This window comes from Tamandua tetradactyla, chromosome 24 (genome assembly GCF_023851605.1).
Source record: "Tamandua tetradactyla isolate mTamTet1 chromosome 24, mTamTet1.pri, whole genome shotgun sequence".
Lineage (NCBI taxonomy): Eukaryota > Metazoa > Chordata > Mammalia > Pilosa > Myrmecophagidae > Tamandua > Tamandua tetradactyla.
This window is the reverse complement of record NC_135350.1, coordinates 45,435,923-45,463,719: the sequence shown is the minus strand read 5'-3', so window position 1 is coordinate 45,463,719 and position 27,797 is coordinate 45,435,923. Positions and strand designations below refer to the sequence as shown.

General features: G+C 38.3%; 1 protein-coding gene and 1 non-coding gene across 2 annotated transcripts in view; one reads left to right on the top strand and one right to left on the bottom strand.

The window, feature by feature from the left end:
• ENOPH1 (enolase-phosphatase 1) overlaps nucleotides 1–27,797 on the top strand; it is a 156,292-nt gene that overhangs the window by 95,859 nt on the left and 32,636 nt on the right. The window lies entirely within an intron of this gene.
• Nucleotides 19,104–19,165, bottom strand: LOC143668616 (U7 small nuclear RNA). The gene has a single exon (XR_013168483.1). It is a non-coding gene; the product is annotated as a U7 small nuclear RNA (small nuclear RNA).

The following is a 27,797-nucleotide window of genomic DNA, read 5'->3' as shown; positions in this document are numbered from 1 at the left end:
TGGGAACTCACGGTTTTGGGGGGTGCTTGCAGCCGGTCCAGCTGGTCCAGACTGGGGTACGCTGTGTGTCTGGTCACTGATGTGGCCCCAGGAGCTGTTCTGTACTGTTTCTGGTTATTTAGCAGTTGTTCTGGAGGACGAACTAAAATGCGCACGTTGTTAAGCCACCATCTTGACCCGGAAGTTAAATCTAATTTCTTGATTACATTATCTTGATGACTGAGACTGGATCTAACCAAAGCAGGCCTGCCTGACATGCGAAGTAGTTTAGACTTTAAGCCACAAGTCACCTAGACCTAATTCTGCCATTTTCTTACACATGTTCTGTGCCTAAGCATGTAACCAATCTGCACATACTTAATAAGTAGGTCACTTCTAATTACATCATCTGGGGCCACTGTGCTCATTATCCTAAACTCTGCCTATCTTTTCCTCTAATAAAACTATCAGAATTGCTGGAGTTTGCAGAGACAGATTTTGGGCCACTAGGCCATTTGCTCTCCTACTATGAGCCTAGTAATAAATTCTCTCTCTCTTTGAAATCCCGGTGTCTCGGGAATTGGTTATTGAGCACATTGGGCAAAAGAATCCATGGCCTTTTTTTACGTTTTTAAATTTTTTTAAACATAACAACATACAAACATGAACATTCTTACTATATGAATCATTCCATTCTTGGTATATAATCAGTAACTCACAATATCATCACATAGTTGTATATTCATCACCATGATCGTTTCTTAGAACATTTGCATCAATTCAGAAAAAAATAAAAAGAAAACAATTCATATATACCATACCCCTTACCCCTCCCTCTCATTGACTGTTAGTATTTTCATCTACCCAATATATGTTAGCCTTTGTTTCCCCTATTTTTTTTCTATGCCCCTTACCACTCCCTTTCATTGATCACTAGCATTTCAATCTATGAAATTGTTTTTCGCATTTGTTTCCCCTATTTATTTTTAATCCATATGTTTTACTCATCTGTCCATACCATAGATAAAAGGAACATCAGACACAAGGTTTTCACAATCACACAGTCACATCGTGAAAGCTGTATCATTATATAATCATCTTCAAGAATCATGGCTACTGGAACACATCTCTACATTTTCAGGCACTTCCCTCCAGCCTCTCCATTACACCTGTCATGGTTAGGGACAGGTGTCAACTTGGCCAAGTTGTGGTACCTGTTCATCTGATTGGGCAAGCGCTGGCCTGTCTGTTGCAATGAGGACATTTCATAGGATTAGGTCATGATCACGTCAGCTACATCCACAGCTGATTCCATTTGTAATCAGCCAAAGGGGAGTGTCTTCTGCAATTAGTGATGCTAAATCCAATCATGGGAAGCCTTTTAAGGAGGACTCAGAGGAGACAGGTTCCATTCCTGCTTTGGCTGGTGAGCCTCTCCTGTGGAGTTCATCCAGACCATCCATCAGAGTTTTCAGCTTCACAGCCTGCCCTGTGGATTTTGGATTCTGCATTCCTACAGTCACGTGAGACACTTTCATAAATTTTATATTTGCAAGTGTTCCCTGTTGATTCTGTTTCTCTAGAGAACCCTAACTAATACAACACCTTAACTAAAAAGGTGATATCTATATAACGCATAAGAATAACCTCCAGGATAACCTCTTGACTCTGAGGCTCAGATGTGGCCTCTCTCTCTCAGCCATTGACACTTTATTTTGTCTCAATTCTCTCTTCCCTCTTTTGGTCAAGAAAGTTTTCACAATCCCTTAATGCTGAGTTCCAGCTCATTCTCAGATTTCTGTCCCATGTTGCTAGGAAGGTTTACACCCTGGGAGTCATGTCCCATGTAGAGAAGGGGAGGACAATGAGTTTGCTTGTTGTGTTGGCTGAGAGAGAGAGGCCACATCTGAGCAACAAAAGACAATCCATGGCTTCTGTCCAGTAACAAACCCATGTGTCCCACCAATTAACACTAAATATAAATAAGTTCTTTCATGAACAGCTGTAAATGTATGGGTCTTGTGCAAACAGTGTACATGTTCAGGGTATAGGGGGAAAACTGCTGTTGCATGCTATGGGCTATGTTTAACAGGTAAACACCAACAGTACCACAGCAACACAGGGGTAAATAATAAGGGAGGGATAAGATTTAGGGGGAGGTTTGGATTTTCTATTTGGTGAGGGTGTGTTTATTAGTTATCTTTCTCTCGGGAACAATGAAATTATCTAAAATTGAGAGTGTTGATGGCCTGTGGACTTTGGGCATTGTGCATAATGCCCAATGAATGGAGGTGGCTGAAAGATACACTGAGATGTAGATTGGTGAACAATGGTGTAGATGTATGATCAAATATTGTGCTGCTACACAGAGGAATGAAGTTGTGAGGCATACAATATTGTGAATGAACTGAGGGACATTTGGTGAGGTAAAATAAGCCAGAAACAAAAGAGCAAATATTGTATGGTCTCATTTAGAAAACAGGGGACTAGACTGTAAGCTCTTATAGCTGTGACATTTAGTCTGGAGTGGTAATTGTTAGTCCTGGATTTTGAGAGGCTGTTTTATGTATGTATAACCTGGTAGTTAGAGATAAGAACAAAGCCGATCAGGTTGGGATTAAGGGAATTCAGAATACAGGGTAAGGAAGACATTGTCTGTATTTTAGAACTTCACCTATTCTTGAGACCAAAGAAAGAAAGGTTTATTTTGTCCAGACCCAAATTTTCTGTAGCATATAATCTAACTCAACCTGTCTGTAAACAATTCAAACAGAGGGAGCCCAGAATAAGAATGAGGGCCTTTAATCCTGTATAACATAATTTAATGCCTGGATATATTCCAGAGTACATTAAGCAGATAATCAAAAAGTATTGGTAAAGTCCCTTGAGGGCTGGGAGAAAAAATATGGAACTATTAAACTTTATCACTGGGGAAACCTCTGATACTATGTTGAACATTAGGGACACCCAAATCAATAAGCCAAGCCCTTGTATCTTAAGGCTTGCTCTTGTGAAGCTTATGTGTGTAGCAGAGAAGCTTAGCCTACCTAGAGGTATGCCTAAGAGTTACTTCCAGAGGACTTCTTTTGTTGCTCAGGTGTGGCCTCTCTCTCTCTCTCTCTCTCTAAGCCCAGCTCCGCAGGTGAAATCATTGCCCTCCCCTCCACATGGGACATGACATCCAGGGGTAAAAGTCTCCCTGGTGGTGTGGGAGATAACTTCCAGGGATAAGTCTGGCCCTGCACTGTGGGATCAACAATGCCATCTTGACCAAAAAGGAGAAAAGAAGTGAAACAAATAAGGTATCAGTGGCTGAGAGAGTTCAAATAGAGTTGAGAGGCTACTCTGGAGGTCACTTTTACGCAAGCTTCAGTTAGATATTGCTACCTATCATAGCTTGCCAAACCCCCACCAAAACCATTCCTGCCAATCCTGAAGAATACTTAGGGTATTATATAACATTCTATAAAGGTTCCATGCATTAGGGTAACTTTCCAGAAAGCTACAACCCCCAGATGGGTCACTGGACCAGATAAGTCCTGCAATGCAGAGGGGCCAGCCTCTTCAAAATATCCACTAGGTCCATCCCCCTAGCCTATATTGTTGAAAGCCCCTTCCAACATGAAAAAGTTAGAATGGGCATTGCCCAAATACCCCTAAAGAGTGGGAGAAACTCTGGCGGCATGAGAGATGACTCCTAGGGATGAGTCTGGCCCTGGCACAGTGGAATCAGCAATTCCATCCTGAAGAGAAAGGGTAAAAGAAATGTAACTAATAAAGTATCAGTGGCAGAAAGAGTCCAAATAGAATTGAAAGGCCACTCTGGAAGTTGCTCTTATGCAAACTTCAGTTAGACATTGCTACTATCATAACCTGCCAACCCCCAACTAGGGCCATTCCAGCCAATTCTATAGAACACCTAGGGTAATATATATTCCACAAGGGTTCCATGCACTAGAGTAACTTTCCAGAAATCTACAACCTCCAGATGGGCCCCTGGACCAGATGACTCCTGAAACCTAAAGGACCCAGCCTCTCCAGAACATTACCTAGTTCCGTAACCCTACCCCATATTAGTGACAGACCCTTCCAACATGAAAAAGTTAGAATGGCCATAGTCCAAACACCCCTAAAGAGAGGGATAGAAAGATCAAAGGTGATGGTGGATTTATACAGAGAAGATAGGATTTAACAAATGAATATGAATGCTGAATCATTAAACTGATATCTCTTTTAGTCTTAGTATCTTAAGCAACTAGAAGTAAAAACCTAAAATTGTGGAATTGTAACCTATTGTAACTCTGAAATATGCTCTACAACTAATTGTGGTGTTGTGCTGTGAGGTTTATTCCTTTTTTGTATATATATTTTTTTTTCACAGAAAAGAAAAAAAGTCAAATGTGATGAAAAAAAAATTTATGCCATCTAGCCTCCTATATTCTGGAGCAACTAGAAGGAAATATCTGAGATGATGGTATGATAGCCCATGACAAGCTCTGGGATCTGTCCTGTAACTACTTGTTGAAGATTGCTCTGAAAATTATTGCTTTTTGTTTCTTTGCTTTAAATGTATTATATTATACAATAAAAAAGTTAAGAAAATAAAAGAGTGAGAGAAAGATCAAAGGTGATGGTGGAGTTATTCAGAGAAGGTAGTTTAACAAATGAGTATGATTGATTGCTGAATCACTATATTAGTATTTCTTTTAGTGTCCAGTATCTTAGAGCAGCTAGAAGTAAAACCTAAATTTGTGGAACTGTAACCCATACCAAAACTCTGAAATCTGTTCTACAACTAATTGTTGCAATGCACTTTGAAATTTATTGCTTTTTTGTATATATGTTATTTTTCACAAAAAAGAAAACAAAGTAGATTGTCACAGCCATATGTTGATATTGTGAACTATTGATTGTTCACTTTGGATGATTACATGGTATATGACTATATGATAGATATCAATAAAAATTAAAAACTAGCACTGAAAAAAAGAAAGCCAATTGAACAGTCCCTTTGAGCAGGCTGATTTGGGAAATCTCCCCAGTCCTCTCACCAGCGTAAATAAACCTTTTTCCTCTTCATCCCTATGTTCAGTGGTAGACACACCAAGGGATGGACCCAGATTTGGGAAGTCTCCATCTACATATTTGGAAAGTTTTTATTATTAATTCAATCTCGTGTTGTAGGTCTATTAAGAGTTTTCTATTTCTTGAAGTAGTTCTAGTCGTTTGTGTCTTTCTAGCAATTTACCTACTTCATCTAGGTTAGATCATTTGTTGGCATACAGTTGTTCATAATAGTCTCTTATAATCCTTTTTTTCCTGGAAGGGTTGTAATAATGTCCTCACTTTCCTTTGTGATTTTAGCTATTAGACTTTTCTCTGTTTTACTTTGTCAGTCTAGCTAAATGTTTGTCCATTTTGTTGATCGTTTCAAAGAAACGTCTTTTATTCTATTGTGTTTCTATTCTTTATTTCATTTATTTCTCCTGTAATCTTTATTATCCTTCCTTCAGTTTGTTTGGGGTTTAGTTTGTTCTTTTCCTGGTTCCTTAACATGGAAAGTTAGGTTAAGGATGTGAGATCTTTCTTTTAATGTAAGCATTTACAGCTATAAATTTCCCTCTGAATGCCATTGTCTGTGCATTGCATAGGTTTTGGTATATTGTATTTTTGTTTTTAATTATCTTAGAGTGTTTTCTAATTTCCCTTGTGATTTTTTATTTACCCATTTGTTTGAGTGTGCTGGTTAATTTCCACATATTTGTGAATTTTCCACATTTCTTTCCATTAATGATTTCTGATTTCATTTCACTGTATTTAAAAAACATACTTTGATTTCCATCTTATTAAGTTTACTAAGACTTGTTTTGATATACCTAAGATATGGTCTATCCTGGAGAATGATCCATGTGCAATTGAAAAGAAGTTTTATTTTATTCTTGTAGGGTGGAGTATTTTATAGGTTTCTATTAGGGCTATTTGGCTTATAGTGCTGAGTCTTCTATTTCCTTCTGATTTTCTGCCTAATTATTCTATCCATTATTGAATGTGGGTATTGAAATCTCTGTCTAGTATTGTTGAACTGCCTATTTTTCTTTTCAGTTCTGTCAGTTTCTGTTTCATATATTTTGGGGCTCTTTTGTTAGGTGAATATATGTTTATAATTATTATATCTCCTTGATAGATTGGCCTTTTTATTATTATGCATATAATATCCTTCATAATATTAATGTTTTTCACAATAATTTTTTACTTGAAGCCTATTTTGTCTGACATCAGTATAGCCACTCCAGTTGTCTTTTTGTTACTGTTTGCATGGAATCGTTTTCCTTCTTTTTACTTTCAATCTGTTTTAGTTTGTTAAAGCTGCCAGGATGCAATATACCAGTAATAGAACTGCTTTTAAAAACTGAATTTATTAATTTGCAAGTTATAGTTCTAAGGGCATGAAAACATCCAAATTGAGGCATCAACAAGAGATTACCTTCACTCAGGAGAGGCTTATACCATCCGGAACACCTCTGTCAACTGGGAAGGCACATGGTGACATCTGCTAGCTTTCTCTTCTCATTTCACAAGGCTTCCCTGGGGGCATTTTCCTTCTGAATCTCCAAAGATCTTTGCCTGTGTAGACTCTGTTGGCACTACAGCTTTTTCTAAAATGACTCCCTCTTAAAGGACTCCAGTTTGTCATACCACTGCCTTCTAGCCTCCGTGGTTTCTGATGAGAAATCAGCAGGTTAATCTTATTGATGATCCCTTGTATATGACCAGTTACTTCTCTCTACTGCCTCCAAGATTCTGTCTTTGTCTTTCAATGGCTTAATTATAATGTGTCTTGGTGTAGATCTCTGAGTTTATCACACTTGGAGTTCACTGAGCTTCCTGGATGTGTAGATTGTTTTTCATCAAATTCAGGAAGTTTTTGGCCATTTTTACTTTAAATATTCTTTTGCCTCTTTCTTTTTCTCTCCACTTTTGGCACTCTCATTATGTATATTCTGGTATGTTTAATGATTTCCCACAGGTCTCTTAGATACTGTTTATTTTCCTTCATCTTTTTTCTTTCTGTTTGTCAGTTTGGATAATCTCAATTGATCTGTCTTCAGGTTTGTTGAATCTTTCTTCTGCCTGCTCAAACCTGATGCTGAGGCCCACCAGTGAAATTTTCTTTTCAGTTATTATGCTTTTCAATGGTACAGTTTTCATTTGGTGCCTTTTATTTCTATCTTTATTGGTTTTCTCTTTAGTGAGACATCATTCTCATGGTTTCTGTATCAGTCAGCATTCTCTGGATAAATAGCACCAACAGGAGAGATATGTAAATATGAGATTTAAAAAGGTATCTCATGCAAGCATGGGAATGGAAGAGTCCAAAATCTATAAGGCAGGCTTAAAGCTGGCAGCTCCAATGAAGGGTCTGGACAAACTCCACAGGAGAGGTATGCTGGCAAGAAGCAGTGAAAAAGTCTCTTCTATTCCTTAAAAGTCTTCAACTAATTGGATTATCTCATTGATGGGAAACATGTCTTGGTTGATCCCAGAATGAATCAGCCACAAATGTGATCAACCGACTGGTGATTGAATACACCAGCCTTCTGTTTTATCAACCAGCCACAAAATATCCTTGCAGCAACAGTCAGGCCAGTGCTTGCCTGACCAGACAACTGGGTGTCATCACTTGGCCAAGTTGACACCAGAACCAAACCATCACCATTTTCTTTAGTTCTTTGGACATGGTTTCCTTTACCTCTGAATATCTTTAAAGTAGTTGATTTAAAGTCTTTGTCTAGTAGGTCCAATGTCTGGGACTCCTCAGAGAGACTTTCTATTAATTGCTTTTATTCCTTTGTTTGGGTCATAATCTTTTGTTTCTTTGTATGTCTCATAATATTTTTTGTTGAAAACTGGACATTCTAAATGTCATAATGTGGCAACTCTGGAAATCAGATTCTCTCCCTTGACAAGATTTGTTTTTGCTGCTTGTCATAGTAGTAGTTTGTTTGGCTAGTGACTTTTCTGAATAATTTTGTAAAGTCTGTATTCTTTGCCATGCATGGCCACTGAAGTATCTCTTCCTTTAGCTTATAGGTCAAGCTAGTGATTGGACAGAGATTTCCTTATCCTTCTGGAAACCTCCTCCCCCCAAATTACCAGTCTTTGTAGGTTCAGTCTGTGAATGTGTGGGGAATACCTTCAGCACTCCAGGGAGTTTACAACTCTGCCTTAGCCTTCACTGTCTGATTGTGCAGAGCTTGAAGGTCATCTCAGCATGAATGCATAAGGGCTTCTCAGATCTTTACTGAGCCTGCTTATAGCTCTTGGCATGTGCATGGCCTTTTAGAGCACCAGGAATATATCAGAGCTTTTAAAGCACTTGTTCTCTAAAGCATTTAATTCCCCATCTTTTCCTCCCAAGTATTTTGGTTCCCCTACATTTTGACTCAACTCTTAGTCATTCCCAGGTAGCTGCACCAATATATTTACCTTTGAATATTCTGACAACTACCCTGTAGCTGGGACGGCACTGGGAGTTTCTATTAGTGAGGTAAAAGCAAGACCTTTGAGTGAATCCTCTAGGGAACCACCAGACAGGTCAAAACAAATAGCCACAATTCTTTGCAAATGAAGTCCTTTGTTCTGTTCTTTCCCACACTGAACCTGTTCTGAGCTATTATCGTCAAAGTCACTGCCCAAGCTAGGGAACAGGGCTTGAAAAGATGGTGAGTTAAAATTCCATAGAGCTCAATTCTTACTGACAGTCAGTTCATTTTTCTCAAGTCAGTTTTTCTTGATTCTAGTTGCTGCAAGCTTTTGATTAGATTCCAGAGTTCTAAAAAAGTTGATCCTGACAGTTTTTGTCAGATTATCATTGTTTTTATGTAAAGACAGACAAAGCATTCCTTATGCTACCATTTTTACTGACGTTTAACCCACAGACTCTTTCTACAAATGTGACTTTGACACTTCTGTGTCTTCCCTTTGAATCTGGGTGGGACCTGTTCCAACCAAAAGAGGACAACAGAAGTGATGCTTTGTAATTTTCCAGGCTATGTTATAAATAGGATACGGCTAATGCCTGGCTCTCTTATTTGGAGGTTAGGGACCGTTCACGCCTGTGAAGCAGCTGTTGTGCTGTGAGGTTACGCATACCAGCCCCTGTGGAGGGATTAGCTGGAGAGGCCCACATGAAGAGAAACTGAGGTCCCAAGCCATCACCAGCTTCAATTGCCAGAACTGTGAGTAAACTAGCCTTTAGGTGAGTCTAGCCACCAATCTTCAAGTCTTCCAGCTGAAGCTCCAAATATCATGGAGGAGCAATAAGCTGTCCATGCTATGCCCTGCCCAAATTCCTGACCCACAGTATCTGGGAACGTAATACATAGTTGTTTTATGCCACTACATTTGGTGGTAATGAGTTACACAGACACAGTAACTGGAAAAGTCACCAAGAGAATCAAAAGCAGCAGGCAGGCTTTTTTCAGCCCTTTCAACACAGCCAGGCTTTTCAAGGGCCTGTGCTGGAGCGTCCAGTCAGGAGCATCAAGATTGTGTCATTATTTTCCGTCCCTGTAAACAGCAGTGTCTGTAAGGATCACCATCATCTCAATCACCCAAGTTTCAACGTGAGAATGTCTATTACTCTTTCTTCCCCTCCACACTTCTTTCATAGGTGGCAAGTCACAAAACTTTTTTATAATGCCTCTCAAATTCACTCTTTTATTCCCATTCCTAACAGCCTGTGCTTGAAGTTCTATTTCACCTCAATTCTTTATTTGTTATTACCTCCAGAGTAAAATGTAATAGAATAGAAAAAGACCAGTAATAAGCATAGTGCCTTCAGCTTTTATGCTAGGAGAGGGTAGTGTTTAAGCCTTCCAAGGGCAAATAATGATAATGTTTATAGGCATGCTAGAAGCCCAGTGTATTTTGAAAAAGTGCCTCCCATTAGGAAAATGAGGGAAGCAAATCCCTGGTTATTCTCTGTATGGATTATTTCTAGTCTCTGGATAGACTTTTGTCCTATGTTTAGTCAAAGCCTTTACCTGCAGCAGCTCTTAACTATCCCTTGCTACAAATCTACACTTGGTTTACAACAATCTAAGGACATTAGGTGTTATTTGAGTATCAGCTAGTAAATAATTCCCTTAGTTAGGCTTTCTACAGATGTATTCATTGAACAACTTAAATCTTCCTTTCTTTATCCTGGCTCAAACAGCATTTGTGAGTGTACTTTGTAATGAATTAAATTAAAAAATTTGAGTTCAACCTTCTACAAAGTCAGCTCAGTGTCTTCTCTTAAAGGGAAACATGAAATATGTTTAAATTTCCTCAGCCAAGGGCCCAGTTGTCTTCGATATCTTAGCTTTGAAGTTATATGAGAGGTTTTCAGGTATTAACACAGGGTTTTTGTAAGGATGTTTTGACTTCTATTTAGAACTTGGATATTTGACAGATACCAATTGTGGAAGACATCATAAGAAATAACCCTTTTCATAATCTAAAGCTTTCTCCTCAAGACCAGAGATGTTTCCTGGGAGAAGCAGGACAATCGCATCATCTGAAACTTGACCACATTACTATTTTTCTTAAATGCCTTGAACACTGAGCAGATCACATCTAAAAAAACTAGTCACTAATTTATTTTCAGAATATTTATTAAGCACTTAACTATGCACCTGGCACTGTTCTGGGTACTAGGTATAGGGCAGACAAAAATCCAGCTCTCATGGAACATAGATTCTAGGGATAGAGAAAGTAAAATAATAGCAAAATAAGTAAAGTAAAATGTGTTAAACGATGTTATACATGTTCGAATTTTTATATAAACCTAATCAGGTCCATATTAAAAACATGCTGTAGAGCAAAATAAAGCTGTGAAGAGGGATAGAGAGTGCTGGGGTGGGCATGAATGTTGAATTTTAGAGAGGTCAGGGAGGCCTGGTGAGAAGACAATATTTGAGTAAGTAAAGGAGAGAGACTGAAATATCTGGGGGAAGAAAGTTCCAGCAGAGTTCACAGCAAGTATAAAGGCCCTGAGGCCAGAGCATGCCTACTTGTTAGAGGAAAACAAGGAGGCAGAAGGATTAGAAAAGAGAGAAAGAAAAGGGAAGAGGTAGAATCTTGTAGGGCATTTTAGTAATTGGGATTTTAGTCTGGATATAAGAGAAGTTATTAGAGGGTTTTGAGTACAGGAGTGATGATCTGTTTTAGCATCCACAGGATTGTTTTGACTACTGTGTTAAAGGACAAGCCGAAAGGGAACAAATGGTGGAAGCAACGAGGCCAGATTTGGAGGCTATTACAAATATCCGAAGAGATGGTGACAGTTTAGACCAGATGGTAACAATGGTTGAATTCTAATATTTAAAAATAGGGCAGAGGAGATTTGCTGACAGTTGTTGAGTGTGAGAGAATGAGAAGAGATTAGGATTCCTCCAAAGTTTTCAGTTTGAACAATGGAAAGATGAGTTGTCTTTAATTTACATGGGGATCACTGTAGGAGTAAGGGTTTAAAAGGATAAACTTAGGAGTTTTTGGGCTTATTAAACTTGAGTACCTGTTAGACACCTGGGGTGGTTTGAAGCTACACGCATACCAGAAAATCATGTTATTAAATTTAATACATTCCTGTAGGGTGTGGACCCATTGTGTGCCAGTTTGAAAGGATTGATGTGCCCTAGAAAAACCATGTTTTAATTCTAACAATCTTGTGGGAGCAACAGTTCCTTCTAATCTCTACTCAGTACTATAGTGGAAACTTGATGAGGTTATCTCCAAGGAGATGTGACTCAATCAAGTGTGGGTATTAAACTTGATTAGATGGAGATGTGTCTCCACTCTATGTGGGTCTTAATTAGTTTACTGGAATCCTGTAAAAGAAGTATTTTGGAGAAAGCTTCAGAACGACATAACCACCAGAAGCAGAGTCCACCAGCCAGCAACCTTTGGAGAGGAAGGAGAAAGCCCCCTGGGGAGCTTCATGAAATAGGAAGCCAGGAGAGAAAGCTAGCAGACAATGCCGTGTTTGCCACGTGCCTTTCCAGTTGAGAGAGAAACCCTGAACTTCATGGGCCTTCTTAAACCAAGGTATCTTTCCCTGGATGCCTTAGAGTGAACATTTCTATAGACTTGCCTTAATTGGGACATTTCCACAGCCTAAAAACTGTAAACTTGCAACTTATTAAATTCCTCTTTTTAAAAGCCATTCCATTTCTAGTATATTGCATTCCACCAGCTAGCAAACTAGAGCACATTGTAAGTAAGACATTTTGACAAGGCTACTTTAATTAAGGTATGACTCACCTTATTCAGAATGGGTTCTAGTCCTCTTACTGGAGTCCTTTTTTAAAACAGAATGAATAGAGAGAGGGGGAGAGAGAGAGAGAAGCCATGTAAACAAGAAGGTGAAAACAACAAAACCAGTAAGAGAAGTGAGAGACCAGCAGAGGAGTCAAAGACAGCTGGTAGCCAGTCTTTGGGAAGAAAGCATCATCTTGATAATGACTTGATTGGGACATTTTTTCTTCTTTTTTAACTTTTATTATTATATAATGTAACAAATATACAAAGCAAAGAAAGAAAAAAGCAATAATTTTCAGAGCAATCTTCAACAAGTAGTTACAGGACAGATCCCAGAGTTTGTAATGGGCTACCATGCCATCCTCTCAGATTTTTCCTTCTAGCTGCTCCAGAATATAGGAGGCCAGAAGGATTAAATATTTTTTTTATCATTACAATCAACATTTAAAAAATTTTTTTTGTGATAAATAACATATATACAAAAAAGCAATAGGGCAGGCCACGGTGGCTCAGCAGGTAAGAATGCTTGCCTGCCATGCCTGAGGACCCAGGTTCGATTCCCGGTGCCTGCCCATGTTAAAAAAAAAAAAAAAAAGCAATAAATTTCAAAGCACAGCACACCAATTAGTAGAACAGATTTCTGTTGATTGGTACTACATTGAATTTTAGATCAATTTGGGTAGAATAGGCATTTTAACTATATTTAATCTTCCTATCCATCAAGGGAGGATGTCTTACCACCTATTTAGATCTTCTTTGATTTCTTTTAGCAATATTATGTGTTGTTTTCTGTGTACAAGTTCTTTACATCCCTAATTAAGCTCATTCCTAAGTAATTGATTCTTTTAGTTGCTATTTTGAATGGAATTTTTTTCTTAACTGACTCCTCAGTTATGTCATTGCTTGTGTATTCAAGTTCAGCAAGGTAGCAGGATATAAAATTAATGTGAAAAAGTCAGTAACATTTCTATACACAAGCAATGACCTAACTGAAATGTTTCTGATTTTTTCACATTAATTTTATATCCTGCTACCTTGCTGAATTTGTTTATTAAGTACTGTATCATGTCATCTGCAAATAATGAAAGTTTTACTTCTTCTTTTCCAATATTTTTTCCTTTCTTTTTTGCATGGGCAGGCACCGGGAATTGAACTCAGGTCTCCGGCATGGCAGGTGAGAACTCTGCATGCTGAGCCACCATGGCCTGCCCTCTTCCTTTCCAATTTGGATGCCTTTTATTTCTTTGTCCTGTCTGACTGCTCTAGCTAGAACTTCTAGTATAATGTTTAATAGTGGTGACAGAGGGCATCCTTTTCTCATTCCTGATCTTAGGGGGAAAGCTTTCAGTCTCTCTCCATTGAGTATGATGCTGGCTATTGTTTTTTTCATATATGCCCTTTATCATATTGAGGAATTTACCTTATCACTCCTATCTTTTGAAGTGTTTTTATCAGAAAGGGTGTTGAATTTTGTTGAATGCTTTTTCAGCATCAATTGAGATGATCATGTGATTTTTCCCTTTCGATTTGTTAATGTGCTGTATCACAGTAATTGATTTTCTTGTGTTGAACCATCCTTGCATTCCTGGCATAAACCCTACGTGGTCATGGTATTTAATTATTTTAATGTGTTTTGGATGCATTTTGCTGGTAAATTGTTGAAAATCTTTGTATCTATGTTTATTAGGGAGATTGGCCTGTAGGTTTCCTTTCTTATAGCATCATTACCCAGTTTTGGCATTAAAATGATGTTAGCTTCATAAAATGAGTTAAGGAGTGTTCCTTTTCCCTCAATTTTTTGGAAAAATTTGAGCAGGATTGTTGTTAGTTCTTTTTGGAATGTTTGATAAAATCCCCTTGTGAAGTCATCTGGCCCTGGGCTTTTCTTTATAGGAAGATTTTTGATGGCTGATTGAATCTCTTTACTGGTGATTGGTTTGTTGAGATCTTCTATTTCTTTCTGAGTCAGTGTACCTAGTTTGTGTGTTTCCAGGAATTTGTCCATTTCATCTAAGTTGTCTAGTTTGTTGGCATATAGTTTTTCATGATGTCTTTTATTTCTTTAGGGTCTGTGGTAATGCACCCCTTCTGATTTCTGATTTTGTTTATTTGCATCCTCTCTTTTTTCCTTTGTCAGCCTTGCTAGATGCCCAACAATTTCATTGTTCTCAAAGAACCAAAAGTTTACTGATTCTTTCTATTGTTCTTTTGTTCTCCCATTCATTTAACTCTGCTTTAATCTTTGTTATTTTTCTTCTTCTGTTTGCTTTGGGATTAGTTTACTGTTCTTTCTCCAGTTCCTTCAGGTGAACAGTTAAGTCCTCAATTTTTGCTCTTTCTTGTTTTTTAACATAGGCACTTAGGGCACTAAATTTTCCTCTCAAGCATAGCCTTTCCCACATCCCGTAAGTTCTGATATGTTGTATTCTCATTTTCATTTGTCTCCAGATAGCTACTGATTTCCCTAGCAATTTCTTCTTTGACCCACTGGTTGTCAATATATTCGTAAATGTTCTCATTCTTTGGTGTTGATAACCAGTTTCATTCCATTGTGATCAGAGAAAGTACTTTGGGGTGCCAATGTGTTTAAACTTATAAAGACCTGCTTGTGCCACAGTGTTCTAGTTTGCTAGCTGCCAGAATGCAACACACCAGAGATGGATTGGCTTTTAATAAAAGGGGATTTATTTTGTTGGTTCTTCAGAGGAAAGGCAGCTAACTTTCCACTGAGGTTCCTTCTAACGTGGAAGGCACAGGATGGTCTCTGCTGGTCTTCTCTCCAGGCCCCTGGGTTCCAACAACTTTCCCTGGGGTGACTTCTTTCTGCATCTCCAAAGACCTGGGCTGAGCTGCGAGTGCTGAGATGAGGAATGCCGAGCTGCTTAGGCTGTGCTACGTTGCGCTCTCTCATTTAAGCACCAGCCAATTAAGTCAAACGTTACTCATTGCAGCAGACATGCCTCCTAGCTGACTGCAGATGTAATTGGCAACAGATGAGGTTCACGTACCATTGGCTTATGACCACAGCAACAAGACTAGCTATGCTCACCTGGCCAAGTTGACAACTGAATCACACACAGCATGTGATCTATCCTGAAGAATGTTCATGAGCACTAGAGAAGAATGTATATCCTGGTGTTTTGGGTTGTAATGACCAAAAATGTCTGTTAGGTCTAATTCATTTGTCAAGCTGTTTAACTTCTCTATTTCCTTGTTGATCTTCTGTCTGCTTGTTCTATCTATAGAGGAGAGTGGTGTATTGGAGTCTCCTACTATTATTGTTGGAACAGCCCCTCAGTTTTGCTAATGTCTTTCTCAGGTACTTTGGAGCTCCTTGATTGGAGGCATAAACATTTATGATTGTTATTTCTTCTTGGTGAATTGTCTCTTTTATTAATATATAATGTCCTTCCTTGTCTCTTATGATGTCTTTACATTTAAAATCTCTTTTGCTGATAGTATTGTAGCTATTCTTGCTTTCTTTTGGTTACTTGCATGGTTACTTCTTTTGGTTACTTGCATGGAACATCTTTTTCGATCCTTTCACTTTCAATCTGTTTGTATCTTTGTGTCTAAGATGAGTCTCTTGTAAGTGGCATATAGCTGAATTATATTTCTTAATCCATTCTGCCAATCTATATCTTTTAATTGGTAAAGTTAGTCCACTAACATTCAAAGTTGTCACTGAAAAGGTGTTTCTTGAATCCCCCATCTTATCATTTGGATTTTATTTGTCAGATTTATATATTCTTTTCCCGACTTCTCTTTTTATCCTTTAAGTTACCCTTACTGGTACTCTTCAATTCTGTGCCCTCCTCCAGACCTCCCTCTCCTGTCTTTTTTTTTTTTTCAACTGGTAGAACTCTCTTTAGTATTTCTTGTAGGACTAGTCTCTTGTTGACATATTCTTTCAGGATTTGTTTGTGAAAATTTTAATCTCTCCCTCAGTTTTGAAGGACAATTTGGCTGGGTACAGAAAATTTAGGTGGAAGTCTTTTTCTTTCAGGAACTGAAATATATCATACCACCACCTTCTCACCTCCATAGTGCTGGTTGAGTAGCCTTAACTCAGTCTTATGTGGTTTCCCTTGTATGTAGTAGATTATTTTTCTCTTGCTGCTTTCAGGATCTTCTGCTTCTCTTCAACATTTGACAGACTGATTAGTATGTGTCTTTGGGAAGGCCTATTTGGATTTATTGTATTTGGAGTTCATTGAGCTTCTTTGACTTGCGTATTTATGTCCTTTGTAAGAGTTGGAAATTTTTCTCCCATTATATTCTCAACTAATCTTCCTAGCCCTTTTCTCTTTTCCTTCTGGGACAACAATGATTCTTATATTTATATGCTTTGTTTTGTCCATCATTTTTCTGAGATCCAATTCAAATTTTTCCATCATTTTCGCTGTTTTGAGTGTTCAAAATCAGTTGTCCTATCCTCTATTTTGCTTATTCTTTCTTCTACCTCTTCAATTCTGCTGTTGCATGCTTTTATTTGATATGTTTTTTATTTAGTCTACAGCATCTTTAATATCTGTGATATCTGCTATTTTTCTATTTATTCTTTCAAATTCCTCTTTATGCTCTTCTAGTGTCTTCTTGATCCCTTTATGTAATTAGCCATCCCACTTTTTTTATTTAGTAGAGTTATATGAACATCTTTGATTAGTTGTTCCCACATTTGTGTCTCCTCTGGTGTTTTAATTTGGTCTTTAGGTTGGGCTATATCTGTCTCCATCATCTTTGTGGCATGTAAATATCTTGATTGATTTACTTAGGAAGTTGATTTCCTTCAGTAGACTAAAGCCTTGTGTTTACAGGATGGATATGGAGTTGGATGCAGGGCATGGAGCAGGGCACAACAGTGTAGTGATGCATTGCAGCACAAGTATAAGTGCAGGGTGGGAATGCTACACTGGTGTCTGTGAGTGTGGGCGCCCAGCGGCAGGGGAGGATGTGGCTATATAGGTGTATGAGTCTGGGGGGTGAGGCCCTGGTGTGTGCTGGTCTAGGGCTTCGGGGCATTTGTGCACATGTGCAGAGCTAGGCAGAGGGTCGGTTGTGCCTGCATGGGTTGGAGGCTGATGTGTCCCAGCTGTGTAGTTCAATACTTTCCCAGAGTTGGGGGGCATGATTAGGGGTCATGCATGTGTGCACAACTGGGAGTTCTTTAAAGAGCTCAGGGAAGGCAGGGTGGGGCTGCATGACTGTATGGGCTGGGGGCGGATATAACCTGGGTATGGAGGTAAGCATCTGCAGTCTTTATGCCCTGGCAACTATCTGCAGGGTTCAGGGACTGGGAAGAAGGGCTTGGAAGAGGGAGGGTGAAACTGCACTTGTGCAGAAGAGGTGGGTTGGGCTGGGCCAGGTGTGCGTACTCTTGGGCTTGGGTTGTGGGATGGGTACACACAGGAGGGGTTGGTGGAGCAGGAGCATTGGAGCATAGTGGGGGAGGGGATGAGGGTGACAGGGTTCAGGTGCATGGGGGAGAGGATGTGGGATGAGTCATGGGTTGCAGGGCTGCACTGGTGAGGGTGGCACATTCAAGGAATACAGCTTGGCTTACTTCTTATTCCCTGTCTCCCCTTCCATACACTCCTGAGGGCTCCATACTTCTGCATTAAACTGTTTGCACCAGCCAGACTGTCTCTGGTTCTCTGCTTCTCAGTTCCTCAGCTTTTGCAACCAGGACCACCCTATGTGGTGCAGAAGACTCTTCCAGGTCACCTACACCCTGAAGTCACTGTTTCAGTTACCCTCCTGTCCCTTCTTTAGCTGTTCTTGGAGCAGAGTTGAACTCGATCTATCCTATTCTTCCATCTTCCCAGAACTTTGGGACATTTTTTTCAGCCTCAAAACTGTTAGCTAATACATTCCCATTGTTAAGCCAACCAATTTTATGGTATCTGCTTTCAGCAGCCTAGGAAACTAAAACAGATTTCGGTACCAGAAGAATGGAGTGCTGCTTTTGCAAATACCAAAAATGTGGAAATGGCTTTGTAATTCGTTAATATGTAGAGGTTGGAAGAATTGTGGGAGTAATCTATAGAAGAGCCTAGATAGTCTTGAAGAGACTGTTGGTAGAAATATGGATGTTAAAAATAATTCTGATGAGAGTGTTGATGGTTGTGCAACTAAGTGAGGATAATGTGAGTCATGGGTTGTTGACTTTCCACATTATACATGATGTCCAATGGATGGAGGTGGCTTAAGGATACATTGACTGAGAAATAGAATAGCGAACTGTGGGGTATACTTATGTGCTGGTTTGAAAGTATTAAGTACCCCAGAAAAGCCATGTTTTAATCCTGATTAATCTTGTAGAGGCAGCCATTTATTTTAATCCTGATTCAATAATGTATGTTGGAAACTTTTGTTAGGTCTTCTCCACAAAGATGTGGCACACTCTATTATAGGTATAATCTTTTGATTAGATGGAGTTGTGACTCCACCCATTACAGGTAGGTCTTGATTGGCTTACTGAAATCCTTTAAAAGAGGAAACATTTTGAAGACAGCAGAAACAACAGAAATGACAGAAGCATGAGAGCTGACAGAGAGAGCAGATGTAGACACTTGGAGAACAGTTGCTTCAGAGAACAGAGATGTGATGTTTGAAGATGCTTGACCTCACCATGAGATGTTAAGCAAGCTAGAACTTGAAGAGAGCCAATGGAAGCCAAGAGATGAAAGCCAGCCCCAGAGAAGCAATGTTAGAAACTTCCACATGGACAGAGACCAAAAGCAATGGAGCCCAGGAGCAAGGGACCAACAGATGCCAGCCATGTGACTACCCAGCTGACAGAGGTATTCTTTTTTTTTTTTGAGGATTTTCCAGCTAAAACCAGAAAACCTACTAGACAAATTCTAAAAGAGCTGCAACACTGACAGAGGTATTCTTGATACATTGGCCTTTCTTTGTTTTTTCCTAATTTGTTTAATTTTATTTTTTTAAATACCAAAAAACACCTAACAAATGCAAACAGTCCTATTTTGATCATTCCATTCTACATATATAATCAGTAATTCATAATATCATCACATAGTTGCATTTTCATCATCATGATCATTTCTTAGAACATTTGCATCTATTCAGAAAAGAAATAAAAAGAAAACAGAAAAAAAATTTATACATGCCATACCCCTTACCCCTTCCTTTCATTGATCACTAGCATTTCAAGCTAAATTTATTTTAACATTTGTTCCCCCTATTCTTTATTTTTATTCCATATGTTCTATTCATCTGTTGACAAGGTAGATAAAAGGAGCATCAGACACAAGGTTTTCACAATCACACAGTCACATTGTGAAAGTTATATCATTATACAATCATCATCAAGAAGCATGGCTACTGGAACACAGCTCCACATTTTCAGGCAGTTCCCTCCAGCCTCTCCATTACATCTTGACTAACAAGGTGATATCTACTTAATGCATAAGAATAACCTCCAGGATAATATCTCAACTCTGTTTGGAATCTCTCAGCCATTGACACTTTGTCTCATTTCACTCTTCCCCCTTTTGGTCGAGAAGGTTTTCTCAATCCCTTGATGCTGAGTCTCAACTTTGGCCTTTCTTGAGTGAAGGTAACCTCTTGTTGGTGCCTTAATTTGGACACTTTTAGTTCCTTAGAACTGTAAACCATTAAGTTTAAAAGAAAAGAAAAGAAATAAAAGCTGTTCGCATTCTGGTATATCTCATTCTGGTAGCTTCCTAACTAATACAACTTATGATGCAATATTGTGCAGCTACACAAAGGAATGAAGTCATGATGTATGCAATGATGTGAATGAACCTTGGGGACATTATGGGTCCAAAATAAGCCAGAAACAAAAGAACAAATACTGTATGGTCTCTTTTAGAAAATACTTATAAGAAAATTGGGGCCTAGATTGTAAACTCTTCTAGCGGTCACATTTAGTCCACAGCTGTAAATATTATTTCTAGATTTTGAGATGCTGTACTATGAATGTATAACTTCTTATCTCCCTGAAACTTTGGTTACCTATGTGATATGTAAGACTCAGAGCTGGAGTTCTGCAGTTCTGAAAGTCAGCATTGCCACAACAACTGTTAAAGAAATGAAGAAAGACATCAGGCTTTAATTAGAGATAAGAGACGTTAATTTTTCCAAAGGCTAATTTTTCTGTAGCACATAATCTAACTCAGCCTCTCTGGATAGCTCATTTAAACAACTCAAACACATGAGACCCTGAATAGGAATAAGGGCTTGTAATTCTGTATAACTCATGGTAATACCCAGATACATCCCATAGTATGTTGAGCAGATAATTAAAAAGTACTGACAAAATCCTTTGAGGAACAAGAGAAAGAAATATGGAACTATTAAGCGTTACCACCAGGGAACCCCCGATACTGTCTTGAATAATAGGGACTTCTGAGCCAATAGGACAAAGCCCTTCATCTTTTATTTTTATTTTTATTTATTTATCATCACATAGTTGTGTATTCATCATCATGATCATTTTAGAGAAAGCTATATCATTATTCAATCACCTTCAAGAAACATGGATCCTGGAACACAGTTCTACATTTTCAGACAGCTCCCTCAGTCTTTCCATAACACCTTAACTAAAAAGGTGATATATATTTAATGTGTAAGAATAACCTCCAGAATAACCTCTCGACTCTTTGGAATCTCTCACCCATTGACAATTTATTTTATTTTTAACTTTTATTAATAGAACCAATCAACATACAGTATGGACATACTTTTTTATCATCACATAGTTGTATATTCATCATCATGATCATTTCTTAGAACATTTGCATCAATTCAAAAGAGAAAAAGAAAACAGGAAAAAATTCATACACACCATACCCCTTATCCCTCCTATTCATTGATCACTAGCACTTCAATCTACTAAATTTATTTTGACATTTATTTCCCCTATTATTATTTATTTTTAATCCATATGTTTTACTCATCTGTCCATAAGGAAGCATCAGACACAAGGTTTTCACAATCACACAATCACGTTGTGAAAGCTATGTCATTATACAATCATCTTCAGAAACATGGCTACTGGAACACAGCTCTACATTTTCAGGCAGTTCCCTCCAACCTCTTCATTACATCTTGACTAACAAGGTGATATCTATTTAATGTGTAAGAATAACCTCCAGAATAACCTCTTGACTCTGGAATCTCTCAGCCATTGACACTTAATTTTGCCTCATTTCTCTCTCCCCCCTTTCAGTTGAGAAAGTTTTCCCAATCCCTTGATGCTGAGTCTCAGCTCATTCTAAGATTTCTGTCCCACATTGCCAGGAAGGTCCACACCCTTAGGAGTCATGTCCCATGTAGACAAGGGGAGGGCAGTGAGTTTGCTTGTTGTATTGGCTGAAGGAGGCCACATGTGAGCAACAAAAGAGGTTCTCTTTGGGGGGTGACTCTTAGACCTAATTTTAAGAAGGCTTAATCTACCCTTTGTGGGGTTAAGTTTCATATGAACAAATTCCAAGATTGGGGGCTCAGTCTATTGCTTTGGTTGTCCCCACTGCTTGTGAAAATATCAAGAATTCTCCACTTGGGGAAGTTGAATTTCCCTTTCTCACCATTCCCCCTAGGGGACTTTGCAAATACTATTTTATTCACTGTTTAAATCACTCTGGAATTTGCTGGGGCATCACTCTGGACAAACCTACAAAATCTCATACCCTACTCAAGGTTCCATGTACTTACGGTGTTCAGTTAAGCTGTCCACATAACTGATATTAGGAAATGCACCAGTCAAAATATAAATTATGTACCAAATAAATATTTTTTGCTTTAGTCTAACACATAAGTTAAAGTTTTAAAATATGAATTACCATCTATTTTCAACACCCTGCATTATTGACATTACTTTGTTCTTTCTCATGCAAAAACATTTTTAAATTTGTACATTTGGTCACTATCATTATACACTCTAGGCATTCCTAGATTATACCATCTCAATCTTTATTGTATATCTTTCCTTCTGATTTCATTTGTGCCCCCAGTCCTCCTTCCTCTATCATTCTCACATTCAGCTTCACTCAGTGTTTAACATTATTGTGCTGCAATCAGGTACTATTGTGCTATCCATTTCTGAATTTTTACAATCAGTCCTGTTGCACAATCTGTATCCCTTTGGCTCCAATTACCCAATCTGTACCCTATTTCTATCTCCTGATGACCTCTGTTCTTAACTGAAATTCTCCAAGTTCATTCATTAATGTTAGTTCGTATCAGTTGAGACCATACAGTATTTGTCCTTTTGTTTCTGGCTAATCTCACTCAGCATAATGTCCTTAAGGTCCATCCATGTTATATATTTCATAACTTCATTCTGTCTTACAGCTGCATAGTATTCCATTGTATGTATATACCACAACTTGTTTAGCCACTTGTCTGTTGATGGACATTTTGGCTGCTCTAAATATTGGTGTGCAAATGTCCGTTTGTGTCTTTGCCCTCATGTCCTCTGAATAGATAGCTAGCAATGGTATTGCTGGGTCATATGGCAATTCTATACTTAGCTTCCTGAGGAACTGCCAAACTGCCTTCCACAGCAGTGTACCATTTGAAATTCCCACCAACAGTGAATAAGCGTGCCTCTTTCTCCACGTCCTCTCCAGCACTTGCCATTTTCTGTTTTATTGATAATGGCCATTCTGGTGGGTGTGAGATGATATCTCATTGTGGTTTTGATTTGCATTTCCCTAATAGCCTGGGAAGTTGAGCATCTCTTCATGTGCCTTTTGGCCATTTGTATTTCCTCTTCTGAGAAGTGTGTGTTCAAGTCTTTTGCCCATTTTGTAATTGGGTTGTCTGCCTTTTTGTTGTTGAGTTGAACAATCTCTATATATTCTGGATACTAGATCTTTATCTGATATATCATTTCCAAATATTGTCTCCCATTGTGTAGGCTATCTTTTTACTTTGTTGATGAAGTTCTTTGATGCACAAAAGTGTTTAATTTGGAAGAGTTCCTATTTCTTTCTTTCTTTCTTCAATGCTTGTGCTTTGGGTGAAAGGTCTAGGAAACCACTTCCTATGATAAGATTTATAAGGTATTTCCCTACATTTTCTTCTAACAGTTTTATGGGCTTAGATCTAATGTTTCAGTCTTTGATCCATTTTGAGTTAATTTTTGTATAGGGTGTGAGATATGGATCTTCTTTCATTCTTTCGCTTGTGGATATCCAGTTCTCTAGGCACCATTTATTGAACAGATTGCTCTGTCCCAGGTGAGTTGGTGTGACTGCATTATCAAAGATGAATTATCTATAGATGAGAGGGTCTATATCTGAGCACTCTATTTGATTCCATTGGTCAATGTATCTATCTTTATGCCAGTACCATGCTGTTTTTTTTTAATTTTTAAATTTTTAAAAAAATATACAAACATTCTTAACTTATGATCATTCCATTCTACATATATAATCAGTAATTCACAATATCTTCACATAGTTGCATATTCATCATCATGATCATTTCTTAGAACATTTGCATCAAATCAGAAAAAGAAATAAAGAGATAATAGAAAAAAATTCATACTTACCATACCCCTTACCCCTCTTCCTTTTACTGATCACTAGCATTTCAATCTACTAAATTTATTTTAACATTTGTTCCCCCTATTATTTATTTTTATGCTGTATGTTTTACTCGTCTGTTGATAAGGCAGATAAAAGAAGCATCAGACACAAGGTTTTCACAATCATACAGTCACATTGTGAAAGCTATGTCATTATACAATCATGTTCAAGAAACATGGCTACTGGAATACAGTGCTACATTATCAGGCAGTTCTATCCAGCCTCTCCATTACATCTTGCCTAACAAGGTGATATCTGTTTAATGTGTAAGAATAACGTCCAGAATAACCTCTTGACTCTGTTTGGAATTTCTCAGCCATTGACACAATTTTTTGTTTCATTTCACTCTTCCCTCTTTTGTTCAAGAAGATTTTCTCAATCCCTTGGTGCTGAGTCCCAGGTCATTCTAAGATTTCTGTCCCACGTTGCCAGGAAGGTCCACACCCCTGGGAGTCATGTCCCATGTAGACAGGGGGAGGGCAGTGAGTTTACTTGTTGTGTTAGCTGGAGAGAGAGGCCACATCTGAGCAAAAAAGAGGTTCTTTTGAGGTAACTCTTAGGTCTAATTTTAAGTAAGCTTGATCTATCCTTTGTTGGGTAGGATAATTTTTCTTGTTTTTACCTTTACTAATAGTCTTCATTTCTACATTCTTCTCTACATCTCTTTCTCCTGTCTTTTCCCACCTGTCTCTAGTACTCCCTTTAGTATTTCTTGCAGGGCCTGTCTGTTGGTCACAAATTCTCTCCATGATTTTTTGTCTGAAATGTTTTAATTTCATCCTCATTTTTGAAGGACAGTTTTGCTGGATATAGAATTCTTGGCTGGCAGTTTTTCTCTTTTAGTATCTTAAATATATCACTGTCTTATTGCCTCCATGGCTTCTGCTGAGGAATGTACATTGAGTCTTATTAGGCTTCCCTTGTATGTGACGGATTGGTTTCCTCTTGCTGCTTTCAAGATTCTCTCTTTCTCTTTTCCATCTGACATTCTGATTAGTAAGTGTCTTGAAGTACATCTATTTGGATCTATTCTGTTTAGGGTATGCTGCACTTCTTGGATCTGTAATTTTAAGTCCTTCATAAGAGATTGTTGCTTCCTGTTTGAACGGAGCTCGAAGGATATTAAGGAATGATGAGAAAGAAAGAAAGGAAGAAGGAAAGAAAGAAACACACAGACGGGCTCAGGGGGTCTGAAGCTTGAGTGTACTTCAGACAGACTTCAGACAACTTTATTCTTAACCAGATCCTGGTTATATACCACAGGATGACAATAGGCATGCATGCATTTCCTGAGGGAACAAAGTTCTTATCTTTCAGTGTTCTTCCTTCGTACTTAAAATAACCATTTGGGGTAAACAAACATTCTCTTCCTCCTAGACTGTCTTACATAAATCAGATAACATAAAGCAGCTTACTGCCGCCACCACCCTAATGCCGTCTACTCTCAAGTAGTTCCGCAGGTCTTATGTTAATCCTATCTCCTATATTTCCCCCTTTTTATTTTATAAGTCGAGGTGACTGCGCCTGTCTTAGGTTGCCCTTAGGCTCTGAAGGGTCTTACCCACCATTGGCTGCCAGTCAAGCTCTCTGACTTTGATATAAGCAGAGGTGACCGTGCCTGTCTTAGGTTGCCCTTAGGCTCTGAAGGGTCTTACCCATTATTGGCTGCCAGTCAAGCTCTCTGACTTTGATTCAGGAGGGAGCCAAGAGTTTTCACAAGAATCACATTGTAAGGGTGGTTATAAGCAGAGGTGACCGCGCCTGTCTTAGGTTGCCCTTAGGCTCTGAAGGGTCTTACCCATCATTGGCTGCCAGTCAAGCTCTCTGACTTTGATTATCTGTTGTTAAACACAGCTGAGGAGGAAGCGAAGTATAAACAGCCCCAAACCTAAGATTATTTAGCTCTTGGGTAAGTGATTGTGTAATATCACCTCCCTAGGCTACATGTAAATTATTCTGAGATAATTCTAATACCCCTTTTTTGTAATTCTAAGATATCAGGACTTAGATCTGAAAGCCTTAAAAGATGCCTTTTCCCTTTTCCCATTCAATTTCAGACAGGCCATATGTTAAAAGAGGGTAATACAAAAATTGCTCTCATTCCTTTTACACTTTAAACTTTGTAAAAAAGTTTAAATTATATATTTGATCTCCAATATGAACCAATATCATTTCTATATCATTTAGTCTATTATTAATTTGCTCATCAATGAGATTGTCTATGCCGCAGTTCACTGGTGTTTTTCTAACAATGCTGCATCTGTATAGTTTGTTGCAATGCAGTTCCAGCGACTGCAGCCACTGTGATGCTTCCAATGATTCCAATGGCAGCTGCAATAATGAGTTCAATTAGTCTCTTAGTCCTTTTTAGATATGCTTTTGCCAAATGGATCAGGACTTGTGTTTCTGGAGAGGATTGCCAGGATCTTGACATCTGCACCAGCAGCCAAATACCTCTTCTTCTCCTTACTGCTAAAATCATCTCATTTTTCTGCAATATAAATGCTTGGAGACAAGTGAATAGAGAATAATTCTTATAATTAAAAGTTTGATTTCCTGTATGTGTATAGTGTTTATGGTGGCTATTTAGAGAGAAGTTATAGTTACTAGAATATGCTGTAAAGATTGGTCCCAGTCCTAAGAAAAATTTCCCATAAATTTCTCTGACTAATGTATTTATCATCCCAAATTTTGGCGCAAATCATCCTCTATGTAATAACTCTGGTTTAACTTGCCTATCCATATAGTCTCAGTTATCTTCAACCCCACAGGGGAATCTTACAATTCCATAGGAATCATTAATTATGATAACTGCTCGATCCATATGACATGACTACCATCCATTCCAACTTTCTTTCCCATCTATCAGGCAAGTATCCTTTGTATCCGTAGAGTTATGCATACAGGTCTTTCTAAAAATGGAAGAATTAAATTTGACACCAGTTTTCTTCTTACTGGACCTGGGAATCCTACACTTGTATTCAGATTATTTTGGTAAAGTTGGATTGGCCCATGTTAGGGCTCACAGATAAACCCAATAAGTATAAATATGTCCCTGTCCTTCATCAATTAAAATTATATGTCCTATGATATACATTACCCATTTAGTTATTTTTGTCCGGGTTGACATGTCTGGGTTTTATTCTCTTCGAGGGAATCCAAACCAAGGTTCCGTCATCTGCAATGACAAGAGCAAATCCCCTACCCCACACCTTTACCATTCCTGGTTTCCATAAATCATCTTTAATATCTTTCCAATAGATTGGCTACAGCTGCAGTTCTGTTTGGGTTGTATCATTTTTCTTTCCCAAATTACTAAAATAGTGTTCTGCAGGAGTCTGTGATGAATTATCATAAATGTTTAAAAAATTTAAAGTAAACAGTGGTTTCATTAATTGATCTTTTGGTGTACATATTTTCATAGCATCATCTTGATCATCATCTCCCCCTTTTTGTTTCAAGAGCATAGACTTTAGCGTCTGGTTTGCTCACGTAATAATTCCTTGCCTTGAGGGATTATGTGGAATTCCTGTGATATGAGTAATATTAAAAGTAGTACAAAATTTATGAAATTGTTTTCCTGTATAAGCAGGACCATTGTCCATTTAATAGATTGGAGGCACTCCATAACAGCAAAAGCATTAAGTAAATGTGATTTAACATGGCAGAAATGCTCTCCAGATTGTGTGGTAGCCCAGATGAAATGAGAACAAGTGTCTATGATAACATGTACATATTGCATTTTACCAAAATGTGAAATGTGAGTAACATCCATTTGCCATAATTCATTTGCTTTTTGACCTCAAGGATTAACCCCTGATGCAAATGGGAGTGCATTTAAGGGTCCACAGGTTGGACAAGTCCTAACAATGTCCTGAGCTTGCTGTTTAGATAAAGATGGAAGTTTCTTTCCCAGCCCTTTGCTATTGATGT